We start from the raw sequence: 12305 nt of genomic DNA on the forward strand, positions 1-12305 counted from the left end.
TTGACGCATTATAAAGGATTAGGAAAAAGATAAAGAGCAGCTTACGGCCATACCTCTCTGGTTCCGCCCGATCTCGTCTGATCTCGGAAGCTAAGCAGAGCAGGGCCTGGTTAGTACCTGGATGGAAGACCGCCTGGGAATCCCAGGTGCCGTAAGCTTTTTCACTTCTCTCTCCGAAAGCCGCCCAGCGCCGCAGATTGTACACCTACACAATTGTAAAAAGCATTTCACATTGTAGAAGAGATGCAATAGGAAGAAGATGAAAGGTGGCTTACGTCCATACCATCGTCAGGCCATTTGAGGTGGCGGGGACTGCAATGGCCATCCACCGATTGGCTGGGACTCCTGGGCGGGTCTTCTCTAGTCCATCCAATTTTCGGCATAGGATGTCACAGCCTTCTTTGCATACCCTTATTTAACCCACACAAAGATGCCAACGGCAGGCGTGACATAATTTTTTGACGCATTATAAAGGATTAGGAAAAAGATAAAGAGCAGCTTACGGCCATACCTCTCTGGTTCCGCCCGATCTCGTCTGATCTCGGAAGCTAAGCAGAACAGGGCCTGGTTAGTACCTGGATGGAAGACCGCCTGGGAATCCCAGGTGCCGTAAGCTTTTTCACTTCTCTCTGGAAGCCGCCGAGCGCCGCAGATTGTACACCTACAAATTACAAAAAGTATATCACATTGTCGAAGAGATGCATGTTTAGTGTTGTTTTAACGTTGGATATATAAGGAACTTAGACAATATAATCAAAAATGATTCCGTTTCACGGTTGCTAAATTAGTGTTGATCAACATTTAACAATTGGCATACTTTTGTTTGTAATTTAGCCGTTGAAATACAGGTGCTAACCCAACATGTTAGAATTGCCAGTGAAGAAAAGTAAAGTTACCTTCAGGTTTTAGGAACCTCTCTTGCCAATCCTAAGAACTGCTTCAATTTTAGAAAAAGAAACTCTTCTGATTATCTTTGACACGTTTTAAAGGATTAGGAAAAAGGTAAAAAGCAGCTTACGGCCATACCTCTCTGGTTCCGCCCGATCTCGTCTGATCTCGGAAGCTAAGCAGAGCAGGGCCTGGTTAGTACCTGGATGGAAGACCGCCTGGGAATCCCAGGTGCCGTAAGCTTTTTCACTTCTCTCTCCGAAAGCCGCCCAGCGCCGCAGATTGTACACCTACACAATTGTAAAAAGCATTTCACATTGTAGAAGAGATGCAATAGGAAGAAGATGAAAGGTGGCTTACGTCCATACCATCGTCAGGCCATTTGAGGTGGCGGGGACTGCAATGGCCATCCACCGATTGGCTGGGACTCCTGGGCGGGTCTTCTCTAGTCCATCCAATTTTCGGCATAGGATGTCACAGCCTTCTTTGCATACCCTTATTTAACCCACACAAAGATGCCAACGGCAGGCGTGACATAATTTTTGACGCATTATAAAGGATTAGGAAAAAGATAAAAAGCAGCTTACGGCCATACCTCTCTGGTTCCGCCCGATCTCGTCTGATCTCGGAAGCTAAGCAGAGCAGGGCCTGGTTAGTACCTGGATGGAAGACCGCCTGGGAATCCCAGGTGCCGTAAGCTTTTTCACTTCTCTCTGGAAGCCGCCGAGCGCCGCAGATTGTACACCTACAAATTACAAAAAGTATATCACATTGTCGAAGAGATGCATGTTTAGTGTTGTTTTAACGTTGGATATATAAGGAACTTAGACAATATCATCAAAAATGATTCCGTTTCATGGTTGCTAAATTAGTGTTGATCAACATTTAACAATTGGCATACTTTTGTTTGTAATTTAGCCGTTCAAATACAGGTGCTAACCCAACATGTTAGAATTGCCAGTGAAGAAAAGTAAAGTTACCTTCAGGTTTTAGGAACCTCTCTTGCCAATCCTAAGAACTGCTTCAATTTTAGAAAAACAAACTCTTCTGATTATCTTTGACACGTTTTAAAGGATTAGGAAAAAGGTAAAAAGCAGCTTACGGCCATACCTCTCTGGTTCCGCCCGATCTCGTCTGATCTCGGAAGCTAAGCAGAGCAGGGCCTGGTTAGTACCTGGATGGAAGACCGCCTGGGAATCCCAGGTGCCGTAAGCTTTTTCACTTCTCTCTCCGAAAGCCGCCCAGCGCCGCAGATTGTACACCTACACAATTGTAAAAAGCATTTCACATTGTAGAAGAGATGCAATAGGAAGAAGATGAAAGGTGGCTTACGTCCATACCATCGTCAGGCCATTTGAGGTGGCGGGGACTGCAATGGCCATCCACCGATTGGCTGGGACTCCTGGGCGGGTCTTCTCTAGTCCATCCAATTTTCGGCATAGGATGTCACAGCCTTCTTTGCATACCCTTATTTAACCCACACAAAGATGCCAACGGCAGGCGTGACATAATTTTTTGACGCATTATAAAGGATTAGGAAAAAGATAAAGAGCAGCTTACGGCCATACCTCTCTGGTTCTGCCCGATCTCGTCTGATCTCGGAAGCTAAGCAGAACAGGGCCTGGTTAGTACCTGGATGGAAGACCGCCTGGGAATCCCAGGTGCCGTAAGCTTTTTCACTTCTCTCTGGAAGCCGCCGAGCGCCGCAGATTGTACACCTACAAATTACAAAAAGTATATCACATTGTCGAAGAGATGCATGTTTAGTGTTGTTTTAACGTTGGATATATAAGGAACTTAGACAATATAATCAAAAATGATTCCGTTTCATGGTTGCTAAATTAGTGTTGATCAACATTTAACAATTGGCATACTTTTGTTTGTAATTTAGCCGTTGAAATACAGGTGCTAACCCAACATGTTAGAATTGCCAGTGAAGAAAAGTAAAGTTACCTTCAGGTTTTAGGAACCTCTCTTGCCAATCCTAAGAACTGCTTCAATTTTAGAAAAAGAAACTCTTCTGATTATCTTTGACACGTTTTAAAGGATTAGGAAAAAGGTAAAAAGCAGCTTACGGCCATACCTCTCTGGTTCCGCCCGATCTCGTCTGATCTCGGAAGCTAAGCAGAGCAGGGCCTGGTTAGTACCTGGATGGAAGACCGCCTGGGAATCCCAGGTGCCGTAAGCTTTTTCACTTCTCTCTCCGAAAGCCGCCCAGCGCCGCAGATTGTACACCTACACAATTGTAAAAAGCATTTCACATTGTAGAAGAGATGCAATAGGAAGAAGATGAAAGGTGGCTTACGTCCGTACCATCGTCAGGCCATTTGAGGTGGCGGGGACTGCAATGGCCATCCACCGATTGGCTGGGACTCCTGGGCGGGTCTTCTCTAGTCCATCCAATTTTCGGCATAGGATGTCACAGCCTTCTTTGCATACCCTTATTTAACCCACACAAAGATGCCAACGGCAGGCGTGACATAATTTTTTGACGCATTATAAAGGATTAGGAAAAAGATAAAGAGCAGCTTACGGCCATACCTCTCTGGTTCCGCCCGATCTCGTCTGATCTCGGAAGCTAAGCAGAGCAGGGCCTGGTTAGTACCTGGATGGAAGACCGCCTGGGAATCCCAGGTGCCGTAAGCTTTTTCACTTCTCTCTGGAAGCCGCCGAGCGCCGCAGATTGTACACCTACAAATTACAAAAAGTATATCACATTGTCGAAGAGATGCATGTTTAGTGTTGTTTTAACGTTGGATATATAAGGAACTTAGACAATATAATCAAAAATGATTCCGTTTCATGGTTGCTAAATTAGTGTTGATCAACATTTAACAATTGGCATACTTTTGTTTGTAATTTAGCCGTTGAAATACAGGTGCTAACCCAACATGTTAGAATTGCCAGTGAAGAAAAGTAAAGTTACCTTCAGGTTTTAGGAACCTCTCTTGCCAATCCTAAGAACTGCTTCAATTTTAGAAAAAGAAACTCTTCTGATTATCTTTGACACGTTTTAAAGGATTAGGAAAAAGGTAAAAAGCAGCTTACGGCCATACCTCTCTGGTTCCGCCCGATCTCGTCTGATCTCGGAAGCTAAGCAGAGCAGGGCCTGGTTAGTACCTGGATGGAAGACCGCCTGGGAATCCCAGGTGCCGTAAGCTTTTTCACTTCTCTCTCCGAAAGCCGCCCAGCGCCGCAGATTGTACACCTACACAATTGTAAAAAGCATTTCACATTGTAGAAGAGATGCAATAGGAAGAAGATGAAAGGTGGCTTACGTCCATACCATCGTCAGGCCATTTGAGGTGGCGGGGACTGCAATGGCCATCCACCGATTGGCTGGGACTCCTGGGCGGGTCTTCTCTAGTCCATCCAATTTTCGGCTTAGGATGTCACAGCCTTCTTTGCATACCCTTATTTAACCCACACAAAGATGCCAACGGCAGGCGTGACATAATTTTTTGACGCATTATAAAGGATTAGGAAAAAGATAAAGAGCAGCTTACGGCCATACCTCTCTGGTTCCGCCCGATCTCGTCTGATCTCGGAAGCTAAGCAGAGCAGGGCCTGGTTAGTACCTGGATGGAAGACCGCCTGGGAATCCCAGGTGCCGTAAGCTTTTTCACTTCTCTCTCCGAAAGCCGCCCAGCGCCGCAGATTGTACACCTACACAATTGTAAAAAGCATTTCACATTGTAGAAGAGATGCAATAGGAAGAAGATGAAAGGTGGCTTACGTCCATACCATCGTCAGGCCATTTGAGGTGGCGGGGACTGCAATGGCCATCCACCGATTGGCTGGGACTCCTGGGCGGGTCTTCTCTAGTCCATCCAATTTTCGGCATAGGATGTCACAGCCTTCTTTGCATACCCTTATTTAACCCACACAAAGATGCCAACGGCAGGCGTGACATAATTTTTGACGCATTATAAAGGATTAGGAAAAAGATAAAAAGCAGCTTACGGCCATACCTCTCTGGTTCCGCCCGATCTCGTCTGATCTCGGAAGCTAAGCAGAGCAGGGCCTGGTTAGTACCTGGATGGAAGACCGCCTGGGAATCCCAGGTGCCGTAAGCTTTTTCACTTCTCTCTGGAAGCCGCCGAGCGCCGCAGATTGTACACCTACAAATTACAAAAAGTATATCACATTGTCGAAGAGATGCATGTTTAGTGTTGTTTTAACGTTGGATATATAAGGAACTTAGACAATATCATCAAAAATGATTCCGTTTCATGGTTGCTAAATTAGTGTTGATCAACATTTAACAATTGGCATACTTTTGTTTGTAATTTAGCCGTTCAAATACAGGTGCTAACCCAACATGTTAGAATTGCCAGTGAAGAAAAGTAAAGTTACCTTCAGGTTTTAGGAACCTCTCTTGCCAATCCTAAGAACTGCTTCAATTTTAGAAAAACAAACTCTTCTGATTATCTTTGACACGTTTTAAAGGATTAGGAAAAAGGTAAAAAGCAGCTTACGGCCATACCTCTCTGGTTCCGCCCGATCTCGTCTGATCTCGGAAGCTAAGCAGAGCAGGGCCTGGTTAGTACCTGGATGGAAGACCGCCTGGGAATCCCAGGTGCCGTAAGCTTTTTCACTTCTCTCTCCGAAAGCCGCCCAGCGCCGCAGATTGTACACCTACACAATTGTAAAAAGCATTTCACATTGTAGAAGAGATGCAATAGGAAGAAGATGAAAGGTGGCTTACGTCCATACCATCGTCAGGCCATTTGAGGTGGCGGGGACTGCAATGGCCATCCACCGATTGGCTGGGACTCCTGGGCGGGTCTTCTCTAGTCCATCCAATTTTCGGCATAGGATGTCACAGCCTTCTTTGCATACCCTTATTTAACCCACACAAAGATGCCAACGGCAGGCGTGACATAATTTTTTGACGCATTATAAAGGATTAGGAAAAAGATAAAGAGCAGCTTACGGCCATACCTCTCTGGTTCTGCCCGATCTCGTCTGATCTCGGAAGCTAAGCAGAACAGGGCCTGGTTAGTACCTGGATGGAAGACCGCCTGGGAATCCCAGGTGCCGTAAGCTTTTTCACTTCTCTCTGGAAGCCGCCGAGCGCCGCAGATTGTACACCTACAAATTACAAAAAGTATATCACATTGTCGAAGAGATGCATGTTTAGTGTTGTTTTAACGTTGGATATATAAGGAACTTAGACAATATAATCAAAAATGATTCCGTTTCATGGTTGCTAAATTAGTGTTGATCAACATTTAACAATTGGCATACTTTTGTTTGTAATTTAGCCGTTGAAATACAGGTGCTAACCCAACATGTTAGAATTGCCAGTGAAGAAAAGTAAAGTTACCTTCAGGTTTTAGGAACCTCTCTTGCCAATCCTAAGAACTGCTTCAATTTTAGAAAAAGAAACTCTTCTGATTATCTTTGACACGTTTTAAAGGATTAGGAAAAAGGTAAAAAGCAGCTTACGGCCATACCTCTCTGGTTCCGCCCGATCTCGTCTGATCTCGGAAGCTAAGCAGAGCAGGGCCTGGTTAGTACCTGGATGGAAGACCGCCTGGGAATCCCAGGTGCCGTAAGCTTTTTCACTTCTCTCTCCGAAAGCCGCCCAGCGCCGCAGATTGTACACCTACACAATTGTAAAAAGCATTTCACATTGTAGAAGAGATGCAATAGGAAGAAGATGAAAGGTGGCTTACGTCCGTACCATCGTCAGGCCATTTGAGGTGGCGGGGACTGCAATGGCCATCCACCGATTGGCTGGGACTCCTGGGCGGGTCTTCTCTAGTCCATCCAATTTTCGGCATAGGATGTCACAGCCTTCTTTGCATACCCTTATTTAACCCACACAAAGATGCCAACGGCAGGCGTGACATAATTTTTTGACGCATTATAAAGGATTAGGAAAAAGATAAAGAGCAGCTTACGGCCATACCTCTCTGGTTCCGCCCGATCTCGTCTGATCTCGGAAGCTAAGCAGAGCAGGGCCTGGTTAGTACCTGGATGGAAGACCGCCTGGGAATCCCAGGTGCCGTAAGCTTTTTCACTTCTCTCTGGAAGCCGCCGAGCGCCGCAGATTGTACACCTACAAATTACAAAAAGTATATCACATTGTCGAAGAGATGCATGTTTAGTGTTGTTTTAACGTTGGATATATAAGGAACTTAGACAATATAATCAAAAATGATTCCGTTTCATGGTTGCTAAATTAGTGTTGATCAACATTTAACAATTGGCATACTTTTGTTTGTAATTTAGCCGTTGAAATACAGGTGCTAACCCAACATGTTAGAATTGCCAGTGAAGAAAAGTAAAGTTACCTTCAGGTTTTAGGAACCTCTCTTGCCAATCCTAAGAACTGCTTCAATTTTAGAAAAAGAAACTCTTCTGATTATCTTTGACACGTTTTAAAGGATTAGGAAAAAGGTAAAAAGCAGCTTACGGCCATACCTCTCTGGTTCCGCCCGATCTCGTCTGATCTCGGAAGCTAAGCAGAGCAGGGCCTGGTTAGTACCTGGATGGAAGACCGCCTGGGAATCCCAGGTGCCGTAAGCTTTTTCACTTCTCTCTCCGAAAGCCGCCCAGCGCCGCAGATTGTACACCTACACAATTGTAAAAAGCATTTCACATTGTAGAAGAGATGCAATAGGAAGAAGATGAAAGGTGGCTTACGTCCATACCATCGTCAGGCCATTTGAGGTGGCGGGGACTGCAATGGCCATCCACCGATTGGCTGGGACTCCTGGGCGGGTCTTCTCTAGTCCATCCAATTTTCGGCTTAGGATGTCACAGCCTTCTTTGCATACCCTTATTTAACCCACACAAAGATGCCAACGGCAGGCGTGACATAATTTTTTGACGCATTATAAAGGATTAGGAAAAAGATAAAGAGCAGCTTACGGCCATACCTCTCTGGTTCCGCCCGATCTCGTCTGATCTCGGAAGCTAAGCAGAGCAGGGCCTGGTTAGTACCTGGATGGAAGACCGCCTGGGAATCCCAGGTGCCGTAAGCTTTTTCACTTCTCTCTCCGAAAGCCGCCCAGCGCCGCAGATTGTACACCTACACAATTGTAAAAAGCATTTCACATTGTAGAAGAGATGCAATAGGAAGAAGATGAAAGGTGGCTTACGTCCATACCATCGTCAGGCCATTTGAGGTGGCGGGGACTGCAATGGCCATCCACCGATTGGCTGGGACTCCTGGGCGGGTCTTCTCTAGTCCATCCAATTTTCGGCATAGGATGTCACAGCCTTCTTTGCATACCCTTATTTAACCCACACAAAGATGCCAACGGCAGGCGTGACATAATTTTTTGACGCATTATAAAGGATTAGGAAAAAGATAAAAAGCAGCTTACGGCCATACCTCTCTGGTTCCGCCCGATCTCGTCTGATCTCGGAAGCTAAGCAGAGCAGGGCCTGGTTAGTACCTGGATGGAAGACCGCCTGGGAATCCCAGGTGCCGTAAGCTTTTTCACTTCTCTCTGGAAGCCGCCGAGCGCCGCAGATTGTACACCTACAAATTACAAAAAGTATATCACATTGTCGAAGAGATGCATGTTTAGTGTTGTTTTAACGTTGGATATATAAGGAACTTAGACAATATCATCAAAAATGATTCCGTTTCATGGTTGCTAAATTAGTGTTGATCAACATTTAACAATTGGCATACTTTTGTTTGTAATTTAGCCGTTCAAATACAGGTGCTAACCCAACATGTTAGAATTGCCAGTGAAGAAAAGTAAAGTTACCTTCAGGTTTTAGGAACCTCTCTTGCCAATCCTAAGAACTGCTTCAATTTTAGAAAAAGAAACTCTTCTGATTATCTTTGACACGTTTTAAAGGATTAGGAAAAAGGTAAAAAGCAGCTTACCGCCATACCTCTCTGGTTCCGCCCGATCTCGTCTGATCTCGGAAGCTAAGCAGAGCAGGGCCTGGTTAGTACCTGGATGGAAGACCGCCTGGGAATCCCAGGTGCCGTAAGCTTTTTCACTTCTCTCTCCGAAAGCCGCCCAGCGCCGCAGATTGTACACCTACACAATTGTAAAAAGCATTTCACATTGTAGAAGAGATGCAATAGGAAGAAGATGAAAGGTGGCTTACGTCCATACCATCGTCAGGCCATTTGAGGTGGCGGGGACTGCAATGGCCATCCACCGATTGGCTGGGACTCCTGGGCGGGTCTTCTCTAGTCCATCCAATTTTCGGCATAGGATGTCACAGCCTTCTTTGCATACCCTTATTTAACCCACACAAAGATGCCAACGGCAGGCGTGACATAATTTTTTGACGCATTATAAAGGATTAGGAAAAAGATAAAAAGCAGCTTACGGCCATACCTCTCTGGTTCCGCCCGATCTCGTCTGATCTCGGAAGCTAAGCAGAGCAGGGCCTGGTTAGTACCTGGATGGAAGACCGCCTGGGAATCCCAGGTGCCGTAAGCTTTTTCACTTCTCTCTGGAAGCCGCCGAGCGCCGCAGATTGTACACCTACAAATTACAAAAAGTATATCACATTGTCGAAGAGATGCATGTTTAGTGTTGTTTTAACGTTGGATATATAAGGAACTTAGACAATATCATCAAAAATGATTCCGTTTCATGGTTGCTAAATTAGTGTTGATCAACATTTAACAATTGGCATACTTTTGTTTGTAATTTAGCCGTTCAAATACAGGTGCTAACCCAACATGTTAGAATTGCCAGTGAAGAAAAGTAAAGTTACCTTCAGGTTTTAGGAACCTCTCTTGCCAATCCTAAGAACTGCTTCAATTTTAGAAAAACAAACTCTTCTGATTATCTTTGACACGTTTTAAAGGATTAGGAAAAAGATAAAAAGCAGCTTACGGCCATACCTCTCTGGTTCCGCCCGATCTCGTCTGATCTCGGAAGCTAAGCAGAGCAGGGCCTGGTTAGTACCTGGATGGAAGACCGCCTGGGAATCCCAGGTGCCGTAAGCTTTTTCACTTCTCTCTCCGAAAGCCGCCCAGCGCCGCAGATTGTACACCTACACAATTGTAAAAAGCATTTCACATTGTAGAAGAGATGCAATAGGAAGAAGATGAAAGGTGGCTTACGTCCGTACCATCGTCAGGCCATTTGAGGTGGCGGGGACTGCAATGGCCATCCACCGATTGGCTGGGACTCCTGGGCGGGTCTTCTCTAGTCCATCCAATTTTCGGCATAGGATGTCACAGCCTTCTTTGCATACCCTTATTTAACCCACACAAAGATGCCAACGGCAGGCGTGACATAATTTTTTGACGCATTATAAAGGATTAGGAAAAAGATAAAGAGCAGCTTACGGCCATACCTCTCTGGTTCCGCCCGATCTCGTCTGATCTCGGAAGCTAAGCAGAGCAGGGCCTGGTTAGTACCTGGATGGAAGACCGCCTGGGAATCCCAGGTGCCGTAAGCTTTTTCACTTCTCTCTGGAAGCCGCCGAGCGCCGCAGATTGTACACCTACAAATTACAAAAAGTATATCACATTGTCGAAGAGATGCATGTTTAGTGTTGTTTTAACGTTGGATATATAAGGAACTTAGACAATATAATCAAAAATGATTCCGTTTCATGGTTGCTAAATTAGTGTTGATCAACATTTAACAATTGGCATACTTTTGTTTGTAATTTAGCCGTTGAAATACAGGTGCTAACCCAACATGTTAGAATTGCCAGTGAAGAAAAGTAAAGTTACCTTCAGGTTTTAGGAACCTCTCTTGCCAATCCTAAGAACTGCTTCAATTTTAGAAAAAGAAACTCTTCTGATTATCTTTGACACGTTTTAAAGGATTAGGAAAAAGGTAAAAAGCAGCTTACGGCCATACCTCTCTGGTTCCGCCCGATCTCGTCTGATCTCGGAAGCTAAGCAGAGCAGGGCCTGGTTAGTACCTGGATGGAAGACCGCCTGGGAATCCCAGGTGCCGTAAGCTTTTTCACTTCTCTCTCCGAAAGCCGCCCAGCGCCGCAGATTGTACACCTACACAATTGTAAAAAGCATTTCACATTGTAGAAGAGATGCAATAGGAAGAAGATGAAAGGTGGCTTACGTCCATACCATCGTCAGGCCATTTGAGGTGGCGGGGACTGCAATGGCCATCCACCGATTGGCTGGGACTCCTGGGCGGGTCTTCTCTAGTCCATCCAATTTTCGGCTTAGGATGTCACAGCCTTCTTTGCATACCCTTATTTAACCCACACAAAGATGCCAACGGCAGGCGTGACATAATTTTTTGACGCATTATAAAGGATTAGGAAAAAGATAAAGAGCAGCTTACGGCCATACCTCTCTGGTTCCGCCCGATCTCGTCTGATCTCGGAAGCTAAGCAGAGCAGGGCCTGGTTAGTACCTGGATGGAAGACCGCCTGGGAATCCCAGGTGCCGTAAGCTTTTTCACTTCTCTCTCCGAAAGCCGCCCAGCGCCGCAGATTGTACACCTACACAATTGTAAAAAGCATTTCACATTGTAGAAGAGATGCAATAGGAAGAAGATGAAAGGTGGCTTACGTCCATACCATCGTCAGGCCATTTGAGGTGGCGGGGACTGCAATGGCCATCCACCGATTGGCTGGGACTCCTGGGCGGGTCTTCTCTAGTCCATCCAATTTTCGGCATAGGATGTCACAGCCTTCTTTGCATACCCTTATTTAACCCACACAAAGATGCCAACGGCAGGCGTGACATAATTTTTTGACGCATTATAAAGGATTAGGAAAAAGATAAAGAGCAGCTTACGGCCATACCTCTCTGGTTCCGCCCGATCTCGTCTGATCTCGGAAGCTAAGCAGAACAGGGCCTGGTTAGTACCTGGATGGAAGACCGCCTGGGAATCCCAGGTGCCGTAAGCTTTTTCACTTCTCTCTGGAAGCCGCCGAGCGCCGCAGATTGTACACCTACAAATTACAAAAAGTATATCACATTGTCGAAGAGATGCATGTTTAGTGTTGTTTTAACGTTGGATATATAAGGAACTTAGACAATATAATCAAAAATGATTCCGTTTCATGGTTGCTAAATTAGTGTTGATCAACATTTAACAATTGGCATACTTTTGTTTGTAATTTAGCCGTTGAAATACAGGTGCTAACCCAACATGTTAGAATTGCCAGTGAAGAAAAGTAAAGTTACCTTCAGGTTTTAGGAACCTCTCTTGCCAATCCTAAGAACTGCTTCAATTTTAGAAAAAGAAACTCTTCTGATTATCTTTGACACGTTTTAAAGGATTAGGAAAAAGGTAAAAAGCAGCTTACGGCCATACCTCTCTGGTTCCGCCCGATCTCGTCTGATCTCGGAAGCTAAGCAGAGCAGGGCCTGGTTAGTACCTGGATGGAAGACCGCCTGGGAATCCCAGGTGCCGTAAGCTTTTTCACTTCTCTCTCCGAAAGCCGCCCAGCGCCGCAGATTGTACACCTACACAATTGTAAAAAGCATTTCA

The 12305-nt window shown here is 45.4% G+C and overlaps 26 non-coding genes across 26 annotated transcripts; all 26 read left to right on the forward strand.

Annotated features, from left to right (window-relative positions):
• The first annotated feature begins 39 nt into the window (after positions 1-39).
• On the forward strand, positions 40-158 carry LOC134118310 (5S ribosomal RNA). Its single transcript, XR_009949868.1, has one exon. It is a non-coding gene; the product is annotated as a 5S ribosomal RNA (ribosomal RNA).
• A 339-nt stretch (positions 159-497) lies between these two features.
• Positions 498-616, forward strand: LOC134118958 (5S ribosomal RNA). The gene has a single exon (XR_009950519.1). It is a non-coding gene; the product is annotated as a 5S ribosomal RNA (ribosomal RNA).
• A 396-nt stretch (positions 617-1012) lies between these two features.
• On the forward strand, positions 1013-1131 carry LOC134118311 (5S ribosomal RNA). Its single transcript, XR_009949869.1, has one exon. It is a non-coding gene; the product is annotated as a 5S ribosomal RNA (ribosomal RNA).
• Positions 1132-1469: 338 nt separating this feature from the next.
• LOC134118313 (5S ribosomal RNA) lies at positions 1470-1588 on the forward strand. The gene has a single exon (XR_009949871.1). It is a non-coding gene; the product is annotated as a 5S ribosomal RNA (ribosomal RNA).
• A 396-nt stretch (positions 1589-1984) lies between these two features.
• Positions 1985-2103, forward strand: LOC134118314 (5S ribosomal RNA). The gene has a single exon (XR_009949872.1). It is a non-coding gene; the product is annotated as a 5S ribosomal RNA (ribosomal RNA).
• A 339-nt stretch (positions 2104-2442) lies between these two features.
• Positions 2443-2561, forward strand: LOC134119120 (5S ribosomal RNA). Its single transcript, XR_009950682.1, has one exon. It is a non-coding gene; the product is annotated as a 5S ribosomal RNA (ribosomal RNA).
• Positions 2562-2957: 396 nt separating this feature from the next.
• LOC134118315 (5S ribosomal RNA) lies at positions 2958-3076 on the forward strand. The gene has a single exon (XR_009949873.1). It is a non-coding gene; the product is annotated as a 5S ribosomal RNA (ribosomal RNA).
• A 339-nt stretch (positions 3077-3415) lies between these two features.
• On the forward strand, positions 3416-3534 carry LOC134118316 (5S ribosomal RNA). Its single transcript, XR_009949874.1, has one exon. It is a non-coding gene; the product is annotated as a 5S ribosomal RNA (ribosomal RNA).
• Positions 3535-3930: 396 nt separating this feature from the next.
• On the forward strand, positions 3931-4049 carry LOC134118317 (5S ribosomal RNA). Its single transcript, XR_009949875.1, has one exon. It is a non-coding gene; the product is annotated as a 5S ribosomal RNA (ribosomal RNA).
• Positions 4050-4388: 339 nt separating this feature from the next.
• On the forward strand, positions 4389-4507 carry LOC134118318 (5S ribosomal RNA). Its single transcript, XR_009949876.1, has one exon. It is a non-coding gene; the product is annotated as a 5S ribosomal RNA (ribosomal RNA).
• A 338-nt stretch (positions 4508-4845) lies between these two features.
• LOC134118319 (5S ribosomal RNA) lies at positions 4846-4964 on the forward strand. Its single transcript, XR_009949877.1, has one exon. It is a non-coding gene; the product is annotated as a 5S ribosomal RNA (ribosomal RNA).
• Positions 4965-5360: 396 nt separating this feature from the next.
• Positions 5361-5479, forward strand: LOC134118320 (5S ribosomal RNA). The gene has a single exon (XR_009949878.1). It is a non-coding gene; the product is annotated as a 5S ribosomal RNA (ribosomal RNA).
• A 339-nt stretch (positions 5480-5818) lies between these two features.
• On the forward strand, positions 5819-5937 carry LOC134119122 (5S ribosomal RNA). The gene has a single exon (XR_009950684.1). It is a non-coding gene; the product is annotated as a 5S ribosomal RNA (ribosomal RNA).
• A 396-nt stretch (positions 5938-6333) lies between these two features.
• LOC134118321 (5S ribosomal RNA) lies at positions 6334-6452 on the forward strand. The gene has a single exon (XR_009949879.1). It is a non-coding gene; the product is annotated as a 5S ribosomal RNA (ribosomal RNA).
• A 339-nt stretch (positions 6453-6791) lies between these two features.
• Positions 6792-6910, forward strand: LOC134118322 (5S ribosomal RNA). The gene has a single exon (XR_009949880.1). It is a non-coding gene; the product is annotated as a 5S ribosomal RNA (ribosomal RNA).
• Positions 6911-7306: 396 nt separating this feature from the next.
• LOC134118324 (5S ribosomal RNA) lies at positions 7307-7425 on the forward strand. Its single transcript, XR_009949882.1, has one exon. It is a non-coding gene; the product is annotated as a 5S ribosomal RNA (ribosomal RNA).
• A 339-nt stretch (positions 7426-7764) lies between these two features.
• Positions 7765-7883, forward strand: LOC134118325 (5S ribosomal RNA). Its single transcript, XR_009949883.1, has one exon. It is a non-coding gene; the product is annotated as a 5S ribosomal RNA (ribosomal RNA).
• A 339-nt stretch (positions 7884-8222) lies between these two features.
• On the forward strand, positions 8223-8341 carry LOC134118326 (5S ribosomal RNA). Its single transcript, XR_009949884.1, has one exon. It is a non-coding gene; the product is annotated as a 5S ribosomal RNA (ribosomal RNA).
• A 396-nt stretch (positions 8342-8737) lies between these two features.
• LOC134119075 (5S ribosomal RNA) lies at positions 8738-8856 on the forward strand. Its single transcript, XR_009950636.1, has one exon. It is a non-coding gene; the product is annotated as a 5S ribosomal RNA (ribosomal RNA).
• Positions 8857-9195: 339 nt separating this feature from the next.
• On the forward strand, positions 9196-9314 carry LOC134118327 (5S ribosomal RNA). The gene has a single exon (XR_009949885.1). It is a non-coding gene; the product is annotated as a 5S ribosomal RNA (ribosomal RNA).
• A 396-nt stretch (positions 9315-9710) lies between these two features.
• On the forward strand, positions 9711-9829 carry LOC134118328 (5S ribosomal RNA). Its single transcript, XR_009949886.1, has one exon. It is a non-coding gene; the product is annotated as a 5S ribosomal RNA (ribosomal RNA).
• Positions 9830-10168: 339 nt separating this feature from the next.
• On the forward strand, positions 10169-10287 carry LOC134118329 (5S ribosomal RNA). The gene has a single exon (XR_009949887.1). It is a non-coding gene; the product is annotated as a 5S ribosomal RNA (ribosomal RNA).
• Positions 10288-10683: 396 nt separating this feature from the next.
• Positions 10684-10802, forward strand: LOC134118330 (5S ribosomal RNA). Its single transcript, XR_009949888.1, has one exon. It is a non-coding gene; the product is annotated as a 5S ribosomal RNA (ribosomal RNA).
• Positions 10803-11141: 339 nt separating this feature from the next.
• Positions 11142-11260, forward strand: LOC134118331 (5S ribosomal RNA). Its single transcript, XR_009949889.1, has one exon. It is a non-coding gene; the product is annotated as a 5S ribosomal RNA (ribosomal RNA).
• Positions 11261-11599: 339 nt separating this feature from the next.
• On the forward strand, positions 11600-11718 carry LOC134118959 (5S ribosomal RNA). Its single transcript, XR_009950520.1, has one exon. It is a non-coding gene; the product is annotated as a 5S ribosomal RNA (ribosomal RNA).
• A 396-nt stretch (positions 11719-12114) lies between these two features.
• Positions 12115-12233, forward strand: LOC134118332 (5S ribosomal RNA). The gene has a single exon (XR_009949890.1). It is a non-coding gene; the product is annotated as a 5S ribosomal RNA (ribosomal RNA).
• The last annotated feature ends 72 nt before the right edge of the window (positions 12234-12305 follow it).

The sequence above is a fragment of the Pungitius pungitius genome, unplaced genomic scaffold, assembly GCF_949316345.1.
Source record: "Pungitius pungitius unplaced genomic scaffold, fPunPun2.1 scaffold_24, whole genome shotgun sequence".
NCBI classification, from domain to species: Eukaryota; Metazoa; Chordata; class Actinopteri; order Perciformes; family Gasterosteidae; genus Pungitius; species Pungitius pungitius.